A 15,039-nucleotide genomic window follows, 5' to 3' on the forward strand; every position below is an offset into this window, starting at 1 on the left:
TTTATGAAGATGAAAATGAAATAAGGTGCCTCAGTTCACAAACAAAGCTCTATGGGGTCCCGTCTTTTTGTCGAACAGGGAGTCTCTTGTGAAAAAAAACGCCGTCACGTGGTTTTCGTCTTATGGTCAAGGCCTGAAAAGCAGCCCGTGTCCTGCCAAAGAATTCAGAGAAAGCCCTAAATTTCCCAGACGAGGGAAGGATTTCTATGGGACTGAAGGTACAAGAGTTCAAGGTAACCTCTCCTGCCGCTCCTCCTCACTCCCACGCTGCACTGCGGATCACAATCACAGTAACACACCGAATAAAACTCGACTTTGCTAGGAAACAGTTGTGAGGGCGGGAGGAGATGGATTATTTTGCGTTGCTGTAGTCGTAGTAGTTGTGGTAGTGGGAGTGATAAATGATCGGAAAACAACAAAGATGTTTTCATGCGATATCTTCAGGTTTATAAAACTGCATTATTTTTTTTTATTTATTTTGCAGCCTTGTGGGGGCAGAAGTACTGGACAAAAAAAAAAAAAAAAACACCTCTAGAAAACCACCAACCGCATAATGGCGTCATTCATTCTGCTTTCAGCTCTTTTTTTTTTTTTTTTTTTTTGTATTTGAGAACTGGGCCGCCTTCGTGGATGCGTGTCTTCTGAGCCTGCGTTTCAGCGCGTTTGTTTTTCTGATCAGTCACATTACTCTACATGTATTTAGCAGATGCTTTTGTCCACTCCAATAACTGTGTTCAACCTTCATAGGAACATTACCAAACCTAAAAACAAATGCCATTATCCACAGGCCCCATTCATCTCACTATAAACTGTGGATACACGACACATATTTCCATCCCAGCAGCGGGGGATAGCTGCGCTTTTGGGTGCGAGGCCGACCGCAGCCAACCTGATTTGGTCTCGGATCAAAGCTGTGCCTCGTATTAAACTGAGGGTTTAACAAACGTGTCTCTTTTGTGGTTTGCAACTGAATCTCTGTGGTCTGGAATTTAGTTTTACTCCGTTCCGGTTTGTACCTTCAGCGGACTTTAAGTGCGTGTGTTACTGATCTCTTTTAGCCACATCAAAGCTGTAAATGGGTATTAAGTTCATATAAGTGGCAATAAGAAAAACCTAGGAAGGAAACCGTTGATGCAAACCCAACATTTCCTGCAGAGAGTAGGCTTTTATTGTGAAAGAGCTATAGGAAGTGCGGTGTGTTAGTCAAGTTGAGTGGTGCTTTTCTGCAGTAAAAATGTATCTGTTCAGTAGGGCTGCAAGTGCTTAGTGGATGTTTTATGGAAGTCTGGAAGATGTGTTTCAGCTTTCAGTAGCAGATGTGCTGTAACGTGGCAGGACAGAGACCAACCTTGTCCCCACATTGTCCTCAGAGTGACAGAACAGCCAGGCGTCCAGAGGGAGAGGGATTGATGATGGCTGAGCGGTAGGAAGAAGGACCCTGTTGTGGGTTCACCAGCAGACTGACAGCATCGTTCATGGTCAAACTTCACGGTAAAGCGTGAAATAGACACGCAAGTCCACTACAGCAAAACGTGACATAGCCACGCTTGGGGCTGACTATGTGTGGCAGTTACATGTTTTCATGGTCACATGATCCTTTGTTACGTGACATGTACGTGCGTATGTACAAAACGTGTCACCGTCACGCCTAGACAGCCCTAAGCGTGGCTATCTCACATTTTGCTGTAGTGGACGGGCGTGTCTATTTCACGCTTTGCCAGGATACTGGGTGGTGCAGGGAGTTGAGAAATGACAAGCACTTGATGAGCAGCTTGGTTGCATAATCCCTCCAAATGCATTCCTGTATTTTAATGGATATCAATTATTTTTTTCACAAGCATGTCTTGTCTGCGAGTGTGTTTAAATTATACTTAAAATTAATGAAATTCTACCTTTCCTTCTTTTAACCGTCCACTGTTTATTTATCGTGCATCAAATTTAGCAGAGTTGCATGAATGAATTTGAACAGGAATTTCTGTGTTTTATTCTGATTGAAATTAAAAAGAAATAGCCCAGCGGCTTAGATGTTAATCCAAATTCCAAACTCAAATCTAATTTCTAGGTAAAGAATTGACATGAAATCTACCAGCGATTCAGGTCAGACTGAAGCCCGACCCCGAGTTCCCTCTTCCAGCTCCACTAAGAAGATTCGTTCGTTTTCCTCCATACCTGTGCTCCGCTCAGCTTCTGTCATTTAGGAGATACATCTGCTCAAACAGAATAATTCATCAGTCCCCTCCTGACCTAACCTGTGTTTCCCTTCAGAGCCACATGCACCTCAATATTCTGTCCATTACGGGAGTAATAGGCAACAGGCGGATGAAAGCGCCGGGAATCCAGCCTCTTCTCCCCATCTGTCATTACTGCCAGAGCAGCCGGAGCACAGAGGGCCCAATGAAACTAATTCAGACATGATTAAAGAAAAAAAAAAAATGGGCAAAGGATGAATCAGCTCGCATTTGCAAAGAATTTGGACTCGCAAGGAGAACAGCAACTCCACATCAGCTCAGAAACACAATCCGGACACATGACACACTCGCTCAAACACACACTGACGCTCACGGCCCTTCTCCCTGCACACACAAACACACACACTTCTCAGTCGAAAGGGGGAGGACACATTTATCTTTTTTTTTTTTCCTCTCTCGCTGATCTCTGCGCTACTGGAGCAAAGGCTAAAGGAGAAGAGAGGACACAAGAGAGAACACACAGTTCTTCCCTTCACTCAGGATTTTTTTTTTTTGGGGGGGGGGGGGGTGATTGGGGGGGGGGATAGTCCACTGGTGCTGCCTCGTATCGTGTAACATCGAGCTGCAGAGTGTATCAGCGACGAATATGACCAACAGAATTATCAGAAGATAATTGAAGTGGGCAGAGAAAGAAACCCAGGAATCACAACAAGTATTCTGTCTTTCAAAAAGATCTAAACAGCGAATGAATGAATCATCTGAAAGGGGCCGAGAGCAAAGCTGGACTCTCGATCCAAACTCCATTTATTCCCTCTTTGCTCCATTCTCCTCTATATCTTTTTATTTTTTTTATTTTCTTGCTTTGTTATGTTGCTGCTGTGGTTGATGAACAATACGTCACGTTTAAACTATTCAAACACTCCTCAAAACAAACTGCCAGCAGCTGCAACGCTTGATTTAAAGCGTAAGCGTTTCAGTTCAAACAAATGATTTGAAAAAGGAGATTTTTTTTGTTTGTTTTTTTTAAAAAAAATTTTTTTTAAGGTTAAAGCTGATAATGACTCATATTGTGTACGTCATGCCCGGCATTCCTGAGGAGCTTCATTTTGTTTTTATTTTGTTGTACCTGTGGCGATAAGCACATGAAGGACCAACTACTTTACCGATAGCTGGTTTTTGGAAAATCCACTGAGTCATGAAAACTGTAACATTAGGTTGAAACAACTCCACAAAACAGACACAGCATCTCGTGCAGTTCAATAGGAGGTATTCTGACAATAAGCGTCCTCAATTCAATGCTTAGTTTTGGACCAACAGAAGAGATTGTGTTACTAGACTTCCATCACAAGCTACTTTAGAGTGACAAAATTTGACTTTCTGGTCTGACAGGGCTTTAAGTCCGGACAGGATTCATTGTCGCTTTTACACGTTTTCTTCGGCTCCATCATGTCGTTGCCAGGCAGCGTTGACAGCGCAGACTTTCAGTAAAAAGGACAAAATCGGTTTGACCTTTTGGACCTTTAAATAAAAATGCCAGATGAGCTTTTTTTTCTCCATTCAGTTTAAGTTAACTGATCTCATTTCAGGTGTGAAATGTGTGACCCCCCCCCCCCCCCCCCCCCCACCCCCCCGAAACTGCCGACCACCTCGGCTGCACGCTGACCGGACGTCTCTGAAGCAGATTTCCCCCAAAGCGACGAGGTCACCGATCGTTAAAACGAAGCAGGATGACCTCGGATGTGCTCCGAAAATTTAAATCAAAGGTGAAAATCAAAATCCTTTGTCACTGCGACGACTTGCATCTGAGCTTTATTCTAATCACGTCTCCTCTTTTTTACAAAGCAACACCTACACGAACAGAAAAAAAGACTAACAGCATAAAATGAAAATAATTGTGCCACTTTAAATCGGTTAGTTGGTGAATTAAACACTTGATTGGCAAATGAACGCTTTTACAAGCTGAGTCACTGTTTAATCCCAGAAATATTTAACGGGTTTTGGAAAATGAACTTTTTACTTACTTCTACTTTTGATCAGCTTTGAAGTGACGGCGTTATTGAAAGTGTTTTGTCATCCTCTGAAATATAGAAGAGACACATTAGTGTGCCAGCATTGTGTTCCCTGGAGAGTAAATCCCACCGTGACCCTGCAGTAAGCAACACACAGAAAGCAGATGTGGTGCCAGATGTTCAAGAAGTCTTCATCATAACAGCAGTGACTGCTTACAGGGAATTTTCATCATCCACATTTATGACATGGACTCAGGGGCTGTTAAACTGTAGCTCAGGGAAGAGAAAGGTGCTTAAATATGCAGATTTACTTGACTTTATATATATCGTGTTATTTTGGCTATTATATTTATTTTAAATATCTTGGGCACTGCAGGCCCTTTTGACCTCATGATGTTATTGTGTTCCAACTTTCACTTAATCATTAACTCTGAGCAGGTGAAGATTGCAGAGAAAGTTTGAGCTCAGCTGGAGTTACTTTTTTTTTTAATCTCACAAACATCCGCTAAAAGGAAAATGAACACACAGAATTTAATTCAGTAGATATATTTCAGTCAAGTTTTCTGACCCTCCTCCCTTTACGCAGCGCTGCTGGGCAGCTCTCCAAAAGGGGGGCGTGGCCAGTGACGTTTCCAACTTGGCCAAACCTTCAACCGGTCACTCCGAGAGGGGATGAGCGGAAATATTAATGACACGCCAGGAATGAAGTTTGTTGTTTGAGGAATAACGCGGAGGACTAAACGCCGGGTACATGTGGTGCGCGTTTTGTAGTTCCACTTTTACCCCTCCTCTTTTATTTATTTATTATTATTATTTTTTTTTTTCATCCACATTCACCGACTGTGTGCAGCAGCTGTGGAGGAGCTGAAAAACCCACCAAACTCCGGCAGCAGCAGAAGCAGCAACAGCTGATCATCGTCCCTTTCTGATCTCCGCCTCAACTGAGTGACAGGTAAGACGAGTGATTTGTTTTTCCAACATGTGAATCAAGAGGAAGAATCCGACCGCGGTGTTGACCCGGGAGGTCGTTCACGATCCCGACAGGTGCAGCTCTACTAGAATTAAAAAAAAAAAATATTTTTTATTTTATTTTTTTATTTATTGATGAGAATCGGCCGATTTTAAGAGGAACAACTCTGCGCGGTGATTGGCAGCTTCGAGAGTTTAGTGTTTAACGCTAAACAATTAAACTGCCAGGACCGGGTGACTTACTGTAAACAGGGCAAAAGGTTGAACCGAGTTTAAATTAATATATAAAATATATACGTAATGTCATGTAACTGGAGCAAATCAAGTGTCCCATTTCATTCATTTAAAAGAAATCAACTATCTTGAATTATGTTTCTCCACATTCTGTGAAAGTACTGGGAAGATGACAGCAGGGATTTCAGCAGAGATGATTAAACACAGTGAGACTCCACAGAGAGATGATAGAAGACGGAAAAAAACAATCTTATAACACTCCAGTTTGTTCTTATTACAGTCGATGGAGAATAAATTCGAATTTTTATGAGCAGGTGTGGACTTTTTATCTGCATGCTTAAAATACAAAAAAAAAAAAATATGTCTCCATCAGATAAGGTATTTTACTGCATTACTGAATTTGAGTCATACCTGCTGAATCTTTGACTCGACATCAGTTCAGTGTGTCAGTCGGGCTTCACTTCACACCAGAGCCCATCTTTCTTTATATGGCTGCTCCTTCAGTCTGACACATGAGGAAAAAAGTTGAAGCGTTTTGCCAGTTTATCGTCACCGGCAACATAGAAAACATTATAATTTGCGTTTTTTTTTTATTTCCCTCTTGAGAGACTCTCCAAGCAGCAGCAGCAGCAGCGTGTATTTAAAAGACTGGAACAATGCAGGGCTGTAAAGGCTGATGCTCATATTTTGTGGCCAATTGCAATAGTGTCATAAAACGATAGTAAAAAAATAAAAAAAATCACTGTAAACCCGCAAAAATACATCCAGTATGGAAACAAACTTGTCAAAACTAGTCAACACTGTCTTAAAAATACAGTTAAGGAAGCTGTTTTATTTGAATCTAATATTTGGATACCATCTTTTTTGAAATCTCGTTTGCATTGTCAACAAGGATGACAGTTTTATAAGAGATTTTACTGCCTTGTCAGTTTCTCTGCAGTCAATTTTTGTTATCTCTTTCTGCAGCTGATGTACGAACCAAACATAACAGCAGGTGTAAATCAATCCAGTCAGATGAGCCAATTCAGTTTACCCCCACATAAATCTGTAGTTAAAAATCTCATTAGATTCCTGCAGGAGCTTAATGTGCGTCTGCAGAACTTCAACTGTGACTTTAATGGCTTTTTGTTTTTATTTTTCCCTTTCGCTGTGATTTTTTTTTTTTTCCATGCAGGAACGTGTTTTTAAGATGCGCCCCCTCCTCCCCCCACTGTTGCAACACTGCGCTCTAATCTTTTGACGTCACGGCGATTCGTTTATCACACGAATGAAACAAAAAACAAAAAACCTCTATCTGCTCCTGTTTCTTCAGCCTCTACGGTGGAAGTCGCTGGGCATGTAAATTTGCCCACCTCCGCGCCGCAGCCTTGAGACTGCTCACAGCGTAATTATAATCTGGCTCTTACTGTAAATACCAGATTCCTTTTGTCCACTCGCAAATAACTCGGGTGTGGGGGAGTCGAAAGTATGCGTGCGTATGAGTGAGTTAAGGGAGGATAGAGGGAAGTCCTGCCATTACCAGAAATAAGAGCACATCCTCTTCCGCTCGCCGTTTTTTTTTTGTTGCTCTCATTGAAAAGAATTCCACCGGTCGGCGCCAAAAACTCGTCAAGGTCACAACAACTCCCCCCCCCCCCCCCCTCCGCCCACAGACTCTCCACCACCCCGAGGACCCCGAGGACCCCGAGTACAGAGTGTAACCAAAACACGGCGGTAGTAAACTGAAAATCGGGGCGTTTGTTTCTTCGCTGCGGTCACCGTCACTGGGTGCTGCCAGCAGGAGAAGCAGCACAGAGGAAGGCGTCGCGCCTGAAGTCCAGTCACACCGGGAAGCTTTTACTTTGTGTTTATTCAGCTGGTTTAGTTTATCGTCGTGACAAATCATCTGCGAATGACACTGTAACTTAAGCCAACTCAGGGTTCACAGTAGCAGCCGGAAAACCATGCAGTTACAGCAAAAGGGCCGATGCTCAGGCAGCTGCTTTAAAGGGCCGTTCCAGCACTTTTAACCCGTTCCCATGCGATGGCATCAAATATATGCTGCCCGCAAAAAGTGCCTTAGGTTTAGTCACCCAAAAACCACATGGTTAGGTTTAGGAAATGCTCCGTAAATAATGTTCTGTACACAACCTAAATTAACTACGTTACGAGCTTGTGTTACTAACAAGGAATCCACGTTGACTTTTGCTTTCTCATGGACTCAAAAAAAAAAAAAAAAAAGGTCTTGTTAATTTTATTTTTTTAATTTTTTTTATCTTTTCTTCACAATGCTGACGTCTTCTTTCTTTCTGCTCCATCACGCGACTTTCTTGGGATTTCTCTGGTCGAGTCAGAATGAGAACGGACTCGTACTTTTGCGTTTGTAACCTTGAATTCTTGATGTTTAACACACTGCTGTCACTCTGGGCTGTACAGGTAACAATCCAGCTACACAATCATGTGGTGTCATCTTTTCTTCTTCTTTTTTTTAATTTTTAATTTTTAAACTTACACGGACAACAGACTAAAATGTATTTCCAAACATTTTCATATGAAAGTTCTGGAAATTTAAAATGTAAGATCTTTCCTGCAATGACGAATCTTTCACTGAACTTCACGCCGTCGCGATAGATCGCATAACTGCTGGTTACAATGAATGGAAACTCACGGATGCCGCCAAGTCTGTAGCGTCCACGCGTGTGCTGATGTTCAACAAAAACGTGGGCCTTTTCAATGCATCGACGCAGATATGCAAAAATATGAGATTTTCTTGAAACGGGTTGAGCAGCTTAATGTTCAAAATATAGGGAAGAGCATTATGTTAGGTGTCTAAACTGGATGGGATAGATTCAAAAGATGTAGTGTTTGTTTGGATCTACCAGTTCGCGTGAAGGTGGACATTTGTGGACAACAGTGTGGAAATTGAAAACATCAGTAATTAAAATGGTGAAGAGGACGATGGCTGCGAGCCTGATTCAGATAATGCCCGTTTCCTAACCTCCTTCGCAATCCTCTCTCCAAATGTTTCATAGGGCAGGAAATTCATCGTGGGTGTTTGTTTGCAGGCTGAAGCCTTAATAATGTGTTGTGGTGAAGTGGATGTAAACCTAACGGTGTTGACTTCGAATGACAACCCGGGGTCACCTTAATAACCGCTCGACTCTGACTCCCTACTATCTGTAACGAGGTCCAGCAGGTTCTAATGAACTGCTTCTTTTGCTTTTAGCCGGTGTGGTAAAATCACTGCCTGGCTGCTGATTGCTCGACGGGCGTCTGAGGTCACTTCGTACGACACAATGATGTGTTTTTTTTTTTTTTTTTGGTCATTAGAGGACAGCGGTGGTTTGGCGTAAGTTTGCGTTTCAGCTGTGATTTTTAAGGACGCGTTTTGAGATTTATTTTAAAGGGACAGTGTTGGTGGGTGTTTACCGTGTAAACGTGTGTTTGTGTCGTGGGTTGAGAATCATGTTTTGTCGTTTAGCGTCCGAGTAGCTCGGTTGGGGTTTAAACCAGGTCCGGCTGAAACCAGATCTTGCTGGGGTTTAAACTGTCGCTGCCTCCCGAACCAGACCCTGAATGTTTTTGCTAAAAACGGGCACCAGGTTCAGCTGAACTGCAGCTTAACTGTACGCAGAAAGTACTATTTGATATTCACTGGTAATTCATCAACTATTTGAAGAATCCTCCCACATTTACAAACACACACTCAGAGAAAGATCAATTTTCTCTGTGCATACTTTTGCTAGATTTTCCTGGTAGAGTTTGCATTGCATCTCCTTTTAGTTATTTTTTTTTTTTTAAAGTAGTTCCACACAGAAGGTTTTTGACGGCTGCAATCGTCTCTGCGCGTTTCTGCTGTTTGTACCGTAGCATCTAATCTCACAGCGCCACATATGTTTTAATGAAGCCTCGTTGTAACATGTTTTCTGTTTCCTTTTGTTGATTAATGCCGGTTGGAAAACAGCTTTTAGGTGCATTGGTAATAGTGAGGCATTGCTACGAGGTGCTGTTATAATGTGCAATATTTTCACTGTTTCCTTATTGTTGTGCATGATTGCACTGCGAGTGATGTTATGTGGACTATTATCAAGGTCGTTATCCTTGACTTTGATCCGACCGCGTTATTCAACACTTATAATGTATTTTGTTCTGTCACTGAATCACATTGAAGAACCAACATAGTCTTTTCCTCCTCATGACAGAACTTGGTCACTGCGTTTGTGATGGTAGACGAGTTGATAAACTAATATTGTTTCTAATACCACAATCACATCTTTTCATGGCACGTTTGCCACTTTGTTTTCCACGGCTGCAGCTCTGCTTTATTAATGATTACACAATTTTACAGTGACACCTTACAGTAAAGCAGCGGTCTGGCAATAAATTATAATTTGTTTTGGTGACTTGTACCTTTCTGCCAAACAGACCACGTGTCCTCTGCAGCCACCTAGACAATGCATTCGTCAACTTCTGGTTGTTTGTCAGATTAGTAACCTTGTTTCTGGCATTCAAACTCGAGGTAGAGGAAGTAAAACTGTAAATGGTAATCAAACAATTCTATAATTTTACCATTCGTTTGTTGTGCCGCCTTCAGAATAACAAGCATGGGGAAATATCTGTAATCTTAGAAGTGAAGAAATCATCTGAACTCTCCGGATCTGTCTTCATACTCAACTTAAAACTCGGTTAAAGCAGCGGGTCTCGGTTCAAAGACCTCTGCGGGAGTTTTGGTGATTTCTGCAGAGCACAGTCCCAGTGAACTCTCACACTCAGGTCAAACATGGCTCTACATGACTATAAGTTATTTAAAATATTGAAAATGCATTTTGAGAGGGACTCAAGCCTCAAGTTGCCCGCATCAGTGACCGTGCTGCGACCAGATCTAAATGACTTTAACCAGATTTAGCCTCCTTTCGCCTTCATCCCTCCATCGTAACTGACTTTGAGCACCTCCGTCATGCTCACTCTGAGCCTCTGGGAGGACAACAAGAAGGGACAAAGAGGAATATCTGATTTCTTCTTCCAGACATCAAGCTCGCTGTATTTAAGCCTGAAGCAGTAGCAGATACGGAGTTTTGCTGTGAAATAATTTCCAAATATACACTTCTGATACAGGTTGCTGCAAGTAGTGTCATCAGAATGGTTTCCAACTAATGGTTTATTAGAAATTGATCACACTTTAGTTTGATGTTAGCCTACTTTAACGCAGTCATTTAATCTTTTTACGCTGTTACACCACTTAGTTTGATGAAAAGTTAGAGGCTCCGCAGGCGGTGTTGTTGTTGTTTTTTTTTTTTTTTTTTTTTAAGTGCGGCTCTACAGCAGATGGGATAGAGCTGTTTGTCTTGCAGGTAGACGGAGCCGCAGCAGTGACAGGTGACAGGTAAAATTACTTCACATCCCGACACTGTAATCAGCCCGTCCATTCTGCCGAAGCCTCGCTCTCTCTCGCAGATTCGTCCAGCTCCACCCGCTCCCATGTAATCTGTCGACCTCTCCAATTCAAGCGCGCCTTCTTCTCCTCCAGCAGCTCCTTGTTGGCTTTTGTGAGGCCGAGAGAATGGAGTACTGGAGGCTGGCTAATGGTTTTTTGCTGGGGGTCTTTGTGTTTCGGTATGTGCTGCTGGCTGGGGGCCGTGTTCGGGAGGGGGGGGGGGGGCTGCTCGCTCCTTTATGCTCTAGAAATGAACATGTCTTTTAATAAACCGACCCGCCAAGCACGCTCTCTCTGGTGACAGATATTCTTCCTGTGTTTTCATTCACGCTCACGTGTCGTGATATTCCTCGTTGCCAACACACGCTTTGTTAAATCGGAGCAGCGGCGAGTGACCTCTGGAGCTTTTCACGGATTGAAGTGTGGAATCTGAGATGGGTTTTTTTTTTTATTTTGTTTTTTTAAGTGCTGCTCCAACAAAGATATTTCTGTTTGTGAAGACAGATAGATTTTGACCTAATCTTCCGAAGGTGGACAATATGAGCTCTATGTGTCGAGAAACAGAGATAATCCATTATTATGAGGAAAAAAAATATATAATTCCAGTGAGAACAGGGTCCAAGATGGATGGACTTTCTCTTCAGGGTGTTCCAGGCCTCGTCTGGGTTGTTCATCCATGAATCAGGATGGCGTGCCAATTTATTTCAACATTTCTGGACGAGATGTTTCTGGTAGTGTAAATAAATAAGTTACGTGTGCTTTGCTGTAAAAACAACAACAAAAATTGTATTCTCTTGCACAGAACAAGTTAAACGGAGAGCAACAGTAGAAAAATATTACCATAAAAATCTGATACTCAAAATTATAAGACTATAAGTTACCACCAACCTCAGAGGTCACAGCCTCAGTGCATTGATGGTTATCCTTTGACCGCAGTGATAATTATCAATCATTCAGTCAAAAATTAGTATAGAAAGACTTTTATGCAGAATTTAAGAGGGGTTAATTTGTCGATTAAATGATTAGACTTAGAAGGCATCAACTGTTTTGTATAACTGATGAATCAAGCAAGTCTTTTTTTTAAGCAAGTCTGCATAAATTGGTGCAATTTGAGTATTAGATTTCCTTATTTTTCTGTAATTCTATTCTGTAATATTTTTTGTTATTTATACACTAAACAATTAATCAATTAATTCCCCAAAAAGATCAGCAGATTAGCCAATAGTGGAAATAACCACAAAAGGACAGCATTACATGGAAAAACAAATGAACAACAACAAAATGCCAGGGTGCCATTTGGAGCCAAATTTGTTGATATGAAAAAAAGAATTATTGGAAGTAAAGCCTGTGTAAAGTGTATACATTGAGTATTGAGTTACGTAATCAGACCCCAGCAGCACATTCGGCTCTCTTCCTTTTATCATCTAAAGTCATTTTTGGAAGCTTTGAATTTGAGGATAGGTTTTTATAAATGTTTTGATTTAATACAATTCAAAATAACAGTTTGATGGCGTTTTTTTTTTTTTTTTTTTTTTTTTAAATCTCACGTGTTCACTCAGCTGCAGTGTTGTATCATCAATAAAATGCAAGACAATAAAGAAATATCAGCAGGACATTTAATGTCACACACTCTGCAAGTATATTTAAGCAGTACACTGTATTTGGTTATGTTGTATAAATTAATTACTCCACTGAAAGATTTTCCTTGAGTGTTTCCAGGCAACACAAAGATCTTTAACCTGTCCTGCTGCTGAGTAACAAGGCAGACTGATCTGGATTCAGTCATTTAATTAGTTGAGTTTCTTAGAGTTTAAAATTATCTTCGGATGTCACGGTTCAGCTGCTGTCATTTAAAACATGGTCTGATCTGTTTGAAACAACATATGAAATTAACTTGGTTCTCCTTTTTAAATATTGGTTGTCGGAGCTCCCGAGTGACACTTTAACAGGAAGCCTCGCTGTTAATGAACATGGTGGTGATTACAAAGCTTGGCTAATGAATTATGTGACCAGTGGGCAACTGGAGTACTGCGTCTAAAAATCCCCTAAAGCGGAGATTTTTCTTTTCTTAATTATCACTATTATAAATAGATGACTGTAAAACTTTAAAAGAAGCTTTTTAAACATTGACTATTTAAGATTTGAAAAACAAAACCTGGAGAGGTTTTTCTTCAGGATGTGATACCTTTCATTAGAGGTCATTTTTTAGATGGTTAACTTTGAAATATTACGTTGTCACTTAAGACTTTTACAGGCACCAAAATAAAAAACATTATTTGAGAAGAAAATCTACTTCGAGAATTAATAATTTATTCAGTTGGAGCACAAAATGTATAAATAATTCTCAAGGAGCCTGAATCCTTTGCATGAGAAAAATTAATCCTCAATTGCTTTTTAATCTTCAAGCCAATTTAAAAGATGTATGACTAAATTTGAAATGTATTTACAAATTGTTTACATTAAAACTTTTGCTGTAGCTTCACTATTTCCACCTAGAAGATTGTCCCCATTTTCAGTTGTTATTTTTGAACATGTCTTCTGAGAACAGAGTTTTTGTAAGGTGTTTTATATTTTTTTTTGTGGAAAGGAAGTTTAGAAATGCAAAAAAGGTAAACACGAAAGCAGCTTGTTTGTGTAAAGGCCACATCATTGGTGCCATGAATAAAGCAGTGGAATAAAAGGCAGCATTGCATTAAGACAGTGCCCTTTGACCCTTTGTTGCCTGACTGGTGGTTTACCATGGATGGCTGCCATGAGCACCAGTCTGTCCAAAGCTCAAACTTCGGCACACACATCCTGACAAAACAGCTTTTTACAAAGTCACCGGGTAGAACTTTTGAGCCGCAAAGCCTGAAGACGTAAGTGAGTTTATTTGATCTTTATTGTATCTGTCGATTCAAAGCAAAGTTCTTAAGCTTTTGGTTGGAAAATGTTGAACTGCGGGCGTTCTCTGTGGCAACACTTAAAGGTTGTGATTAATTAAGTGAATCAACACTGCGAGTGTTTAATTGTGAAAAATCGGAGAAGATATTCAGCTGTGAAATATCAGCCAGTGTCGGCAGTTAGTTCGACTCCAATTATTTCTATGACTGTGCATCTTGTGTTTATTCTCTCCAACAGTTTAATTTCCCCAAATCCACCACGGCTAATCTTCATCTGGTCATGTTTAGCTCCCGCAGTTTGAGTTTCATCGACACAATTACACTTTCATTTAGCCAATTGGTGAATTATAATATCTTTCTTATCCAGAATGACTCGCATATGCCACAGCAGAATTATCTAAACCTTGTAAGCAGACGCGTTCTTCTTGCATGGTTTTGGTTTGTGCTACTGAGCTTTTGTTTTGTTGGTGAAAATCTGTGTGTTTGCTGCTTTAAAGCAACAAATCTGAAGTACAACATTCAACAACAACAAAAGTAAGTTTTAGAAGTTTCTGCCATCCTTTTGAGGTTGTTAAAATAAAAGTCTATTCAATGTAGGATTGCAGTTTTTCTAGACGTCTCGACCAGCTGAAGTTAAGAGCAAGTCCAGCGTTAAACACCACTCTCCCTGATTAAGGGTTATTTTTGGGCCACAAGGGGGCAGAATAACTCCGACACGTTATCCCCTTTACAAAGTTACACTGATGTGTTACCAAACTGTGGTCCATGGACCCTACAGCAGACATACAGCGACATTATCATCCCGTGGGGATCTTGAGTGTTGCGCGTCCAGCTGATGATTGTGTCTATGTTTCTATAGCTCTGTATATCTACTGTTTGGTGCTCAGCACTTGGTATAGCGTGAGTTTAACAGAGCTTCTTTTTGCTGCTTGAAATGGGATTAAGCCATCAATAACTACATGGTTTGTTTTTTTTTGTTTTTTGGGGGGCGGGAACACTGGGTTCGGTTTGATATACGATTTCTTTAAAGAAATCTACGTTGCTTTCTCGTGGACTTGAACCCTGGTTGTTGTTTATATTTTCTAGACTTTAACTGGACAAACAGCTGATCTGCTCTGATATTAATTCCTGTTTGGAGGATGCATCTTTTGAGGGATTCGGCCCACCAACGTTGAGTCCTTCCCGATATGATCCAGCATCACAAAACCTAATGATGCATTCAGTTCCTCCACGTCAACTTGTAATGTCACAAGTTTTCAGCTTTGCCACCAAACTTCCATGATACCCGAGTTTACAGTACAAGCTGGTGTGTTTGGTATCAACACATGATCTACATGATCTGG

The 15,039-nt window shown here is 41.0% G+C and overlaps 1 protein-coding gene across 3 annotated transcripts in view; it reads left to right on the forward strand.

Annotated features, from left to right (window-relative positions):
* Positions 1-15,039, forward strand: part of LOC138205133 (estrogen receptor beta-like) — a 66,861-nt gene that overhangs the window by 34,601 nt on the left and 17,221 nt on the right. The window contains exon 2 of one of the 3 annotated variants that reach the window (XM_069160857.1): positions 5,049-5,150. The exons of 1 other annotated variant lie outside the window; for it this stretch is intronic. The gene's annotated coding sequence lies outside the window, so the exon portion shown is untranslated. Of the gene's footprint in view, positions 1-5,048; positions 5,151-13,633; positions 13,673-15,039 lie in introns of those variants that run through there. One more of the 3 variants, XM_069160859.1, reaches the window with a different exon arrangement.

This window comes from Embiotoca jacksoni, unplaced genomic scaffold (assembly GCF_022577435.1).
Source record: "Embiotoca jacksoni isolate LCO1_2020_lvr unplaced genomic scaffold, fEmbJac1.0.p SCAF_27, whole genome shotgun sequence".
In the NCBI taxonomy this organism is placed as follows: Eukaryota; Metazoa; Chordata; class Actinopteri; family Embiotocidae; genus Embiotoca; species Embiotoca jacksoni.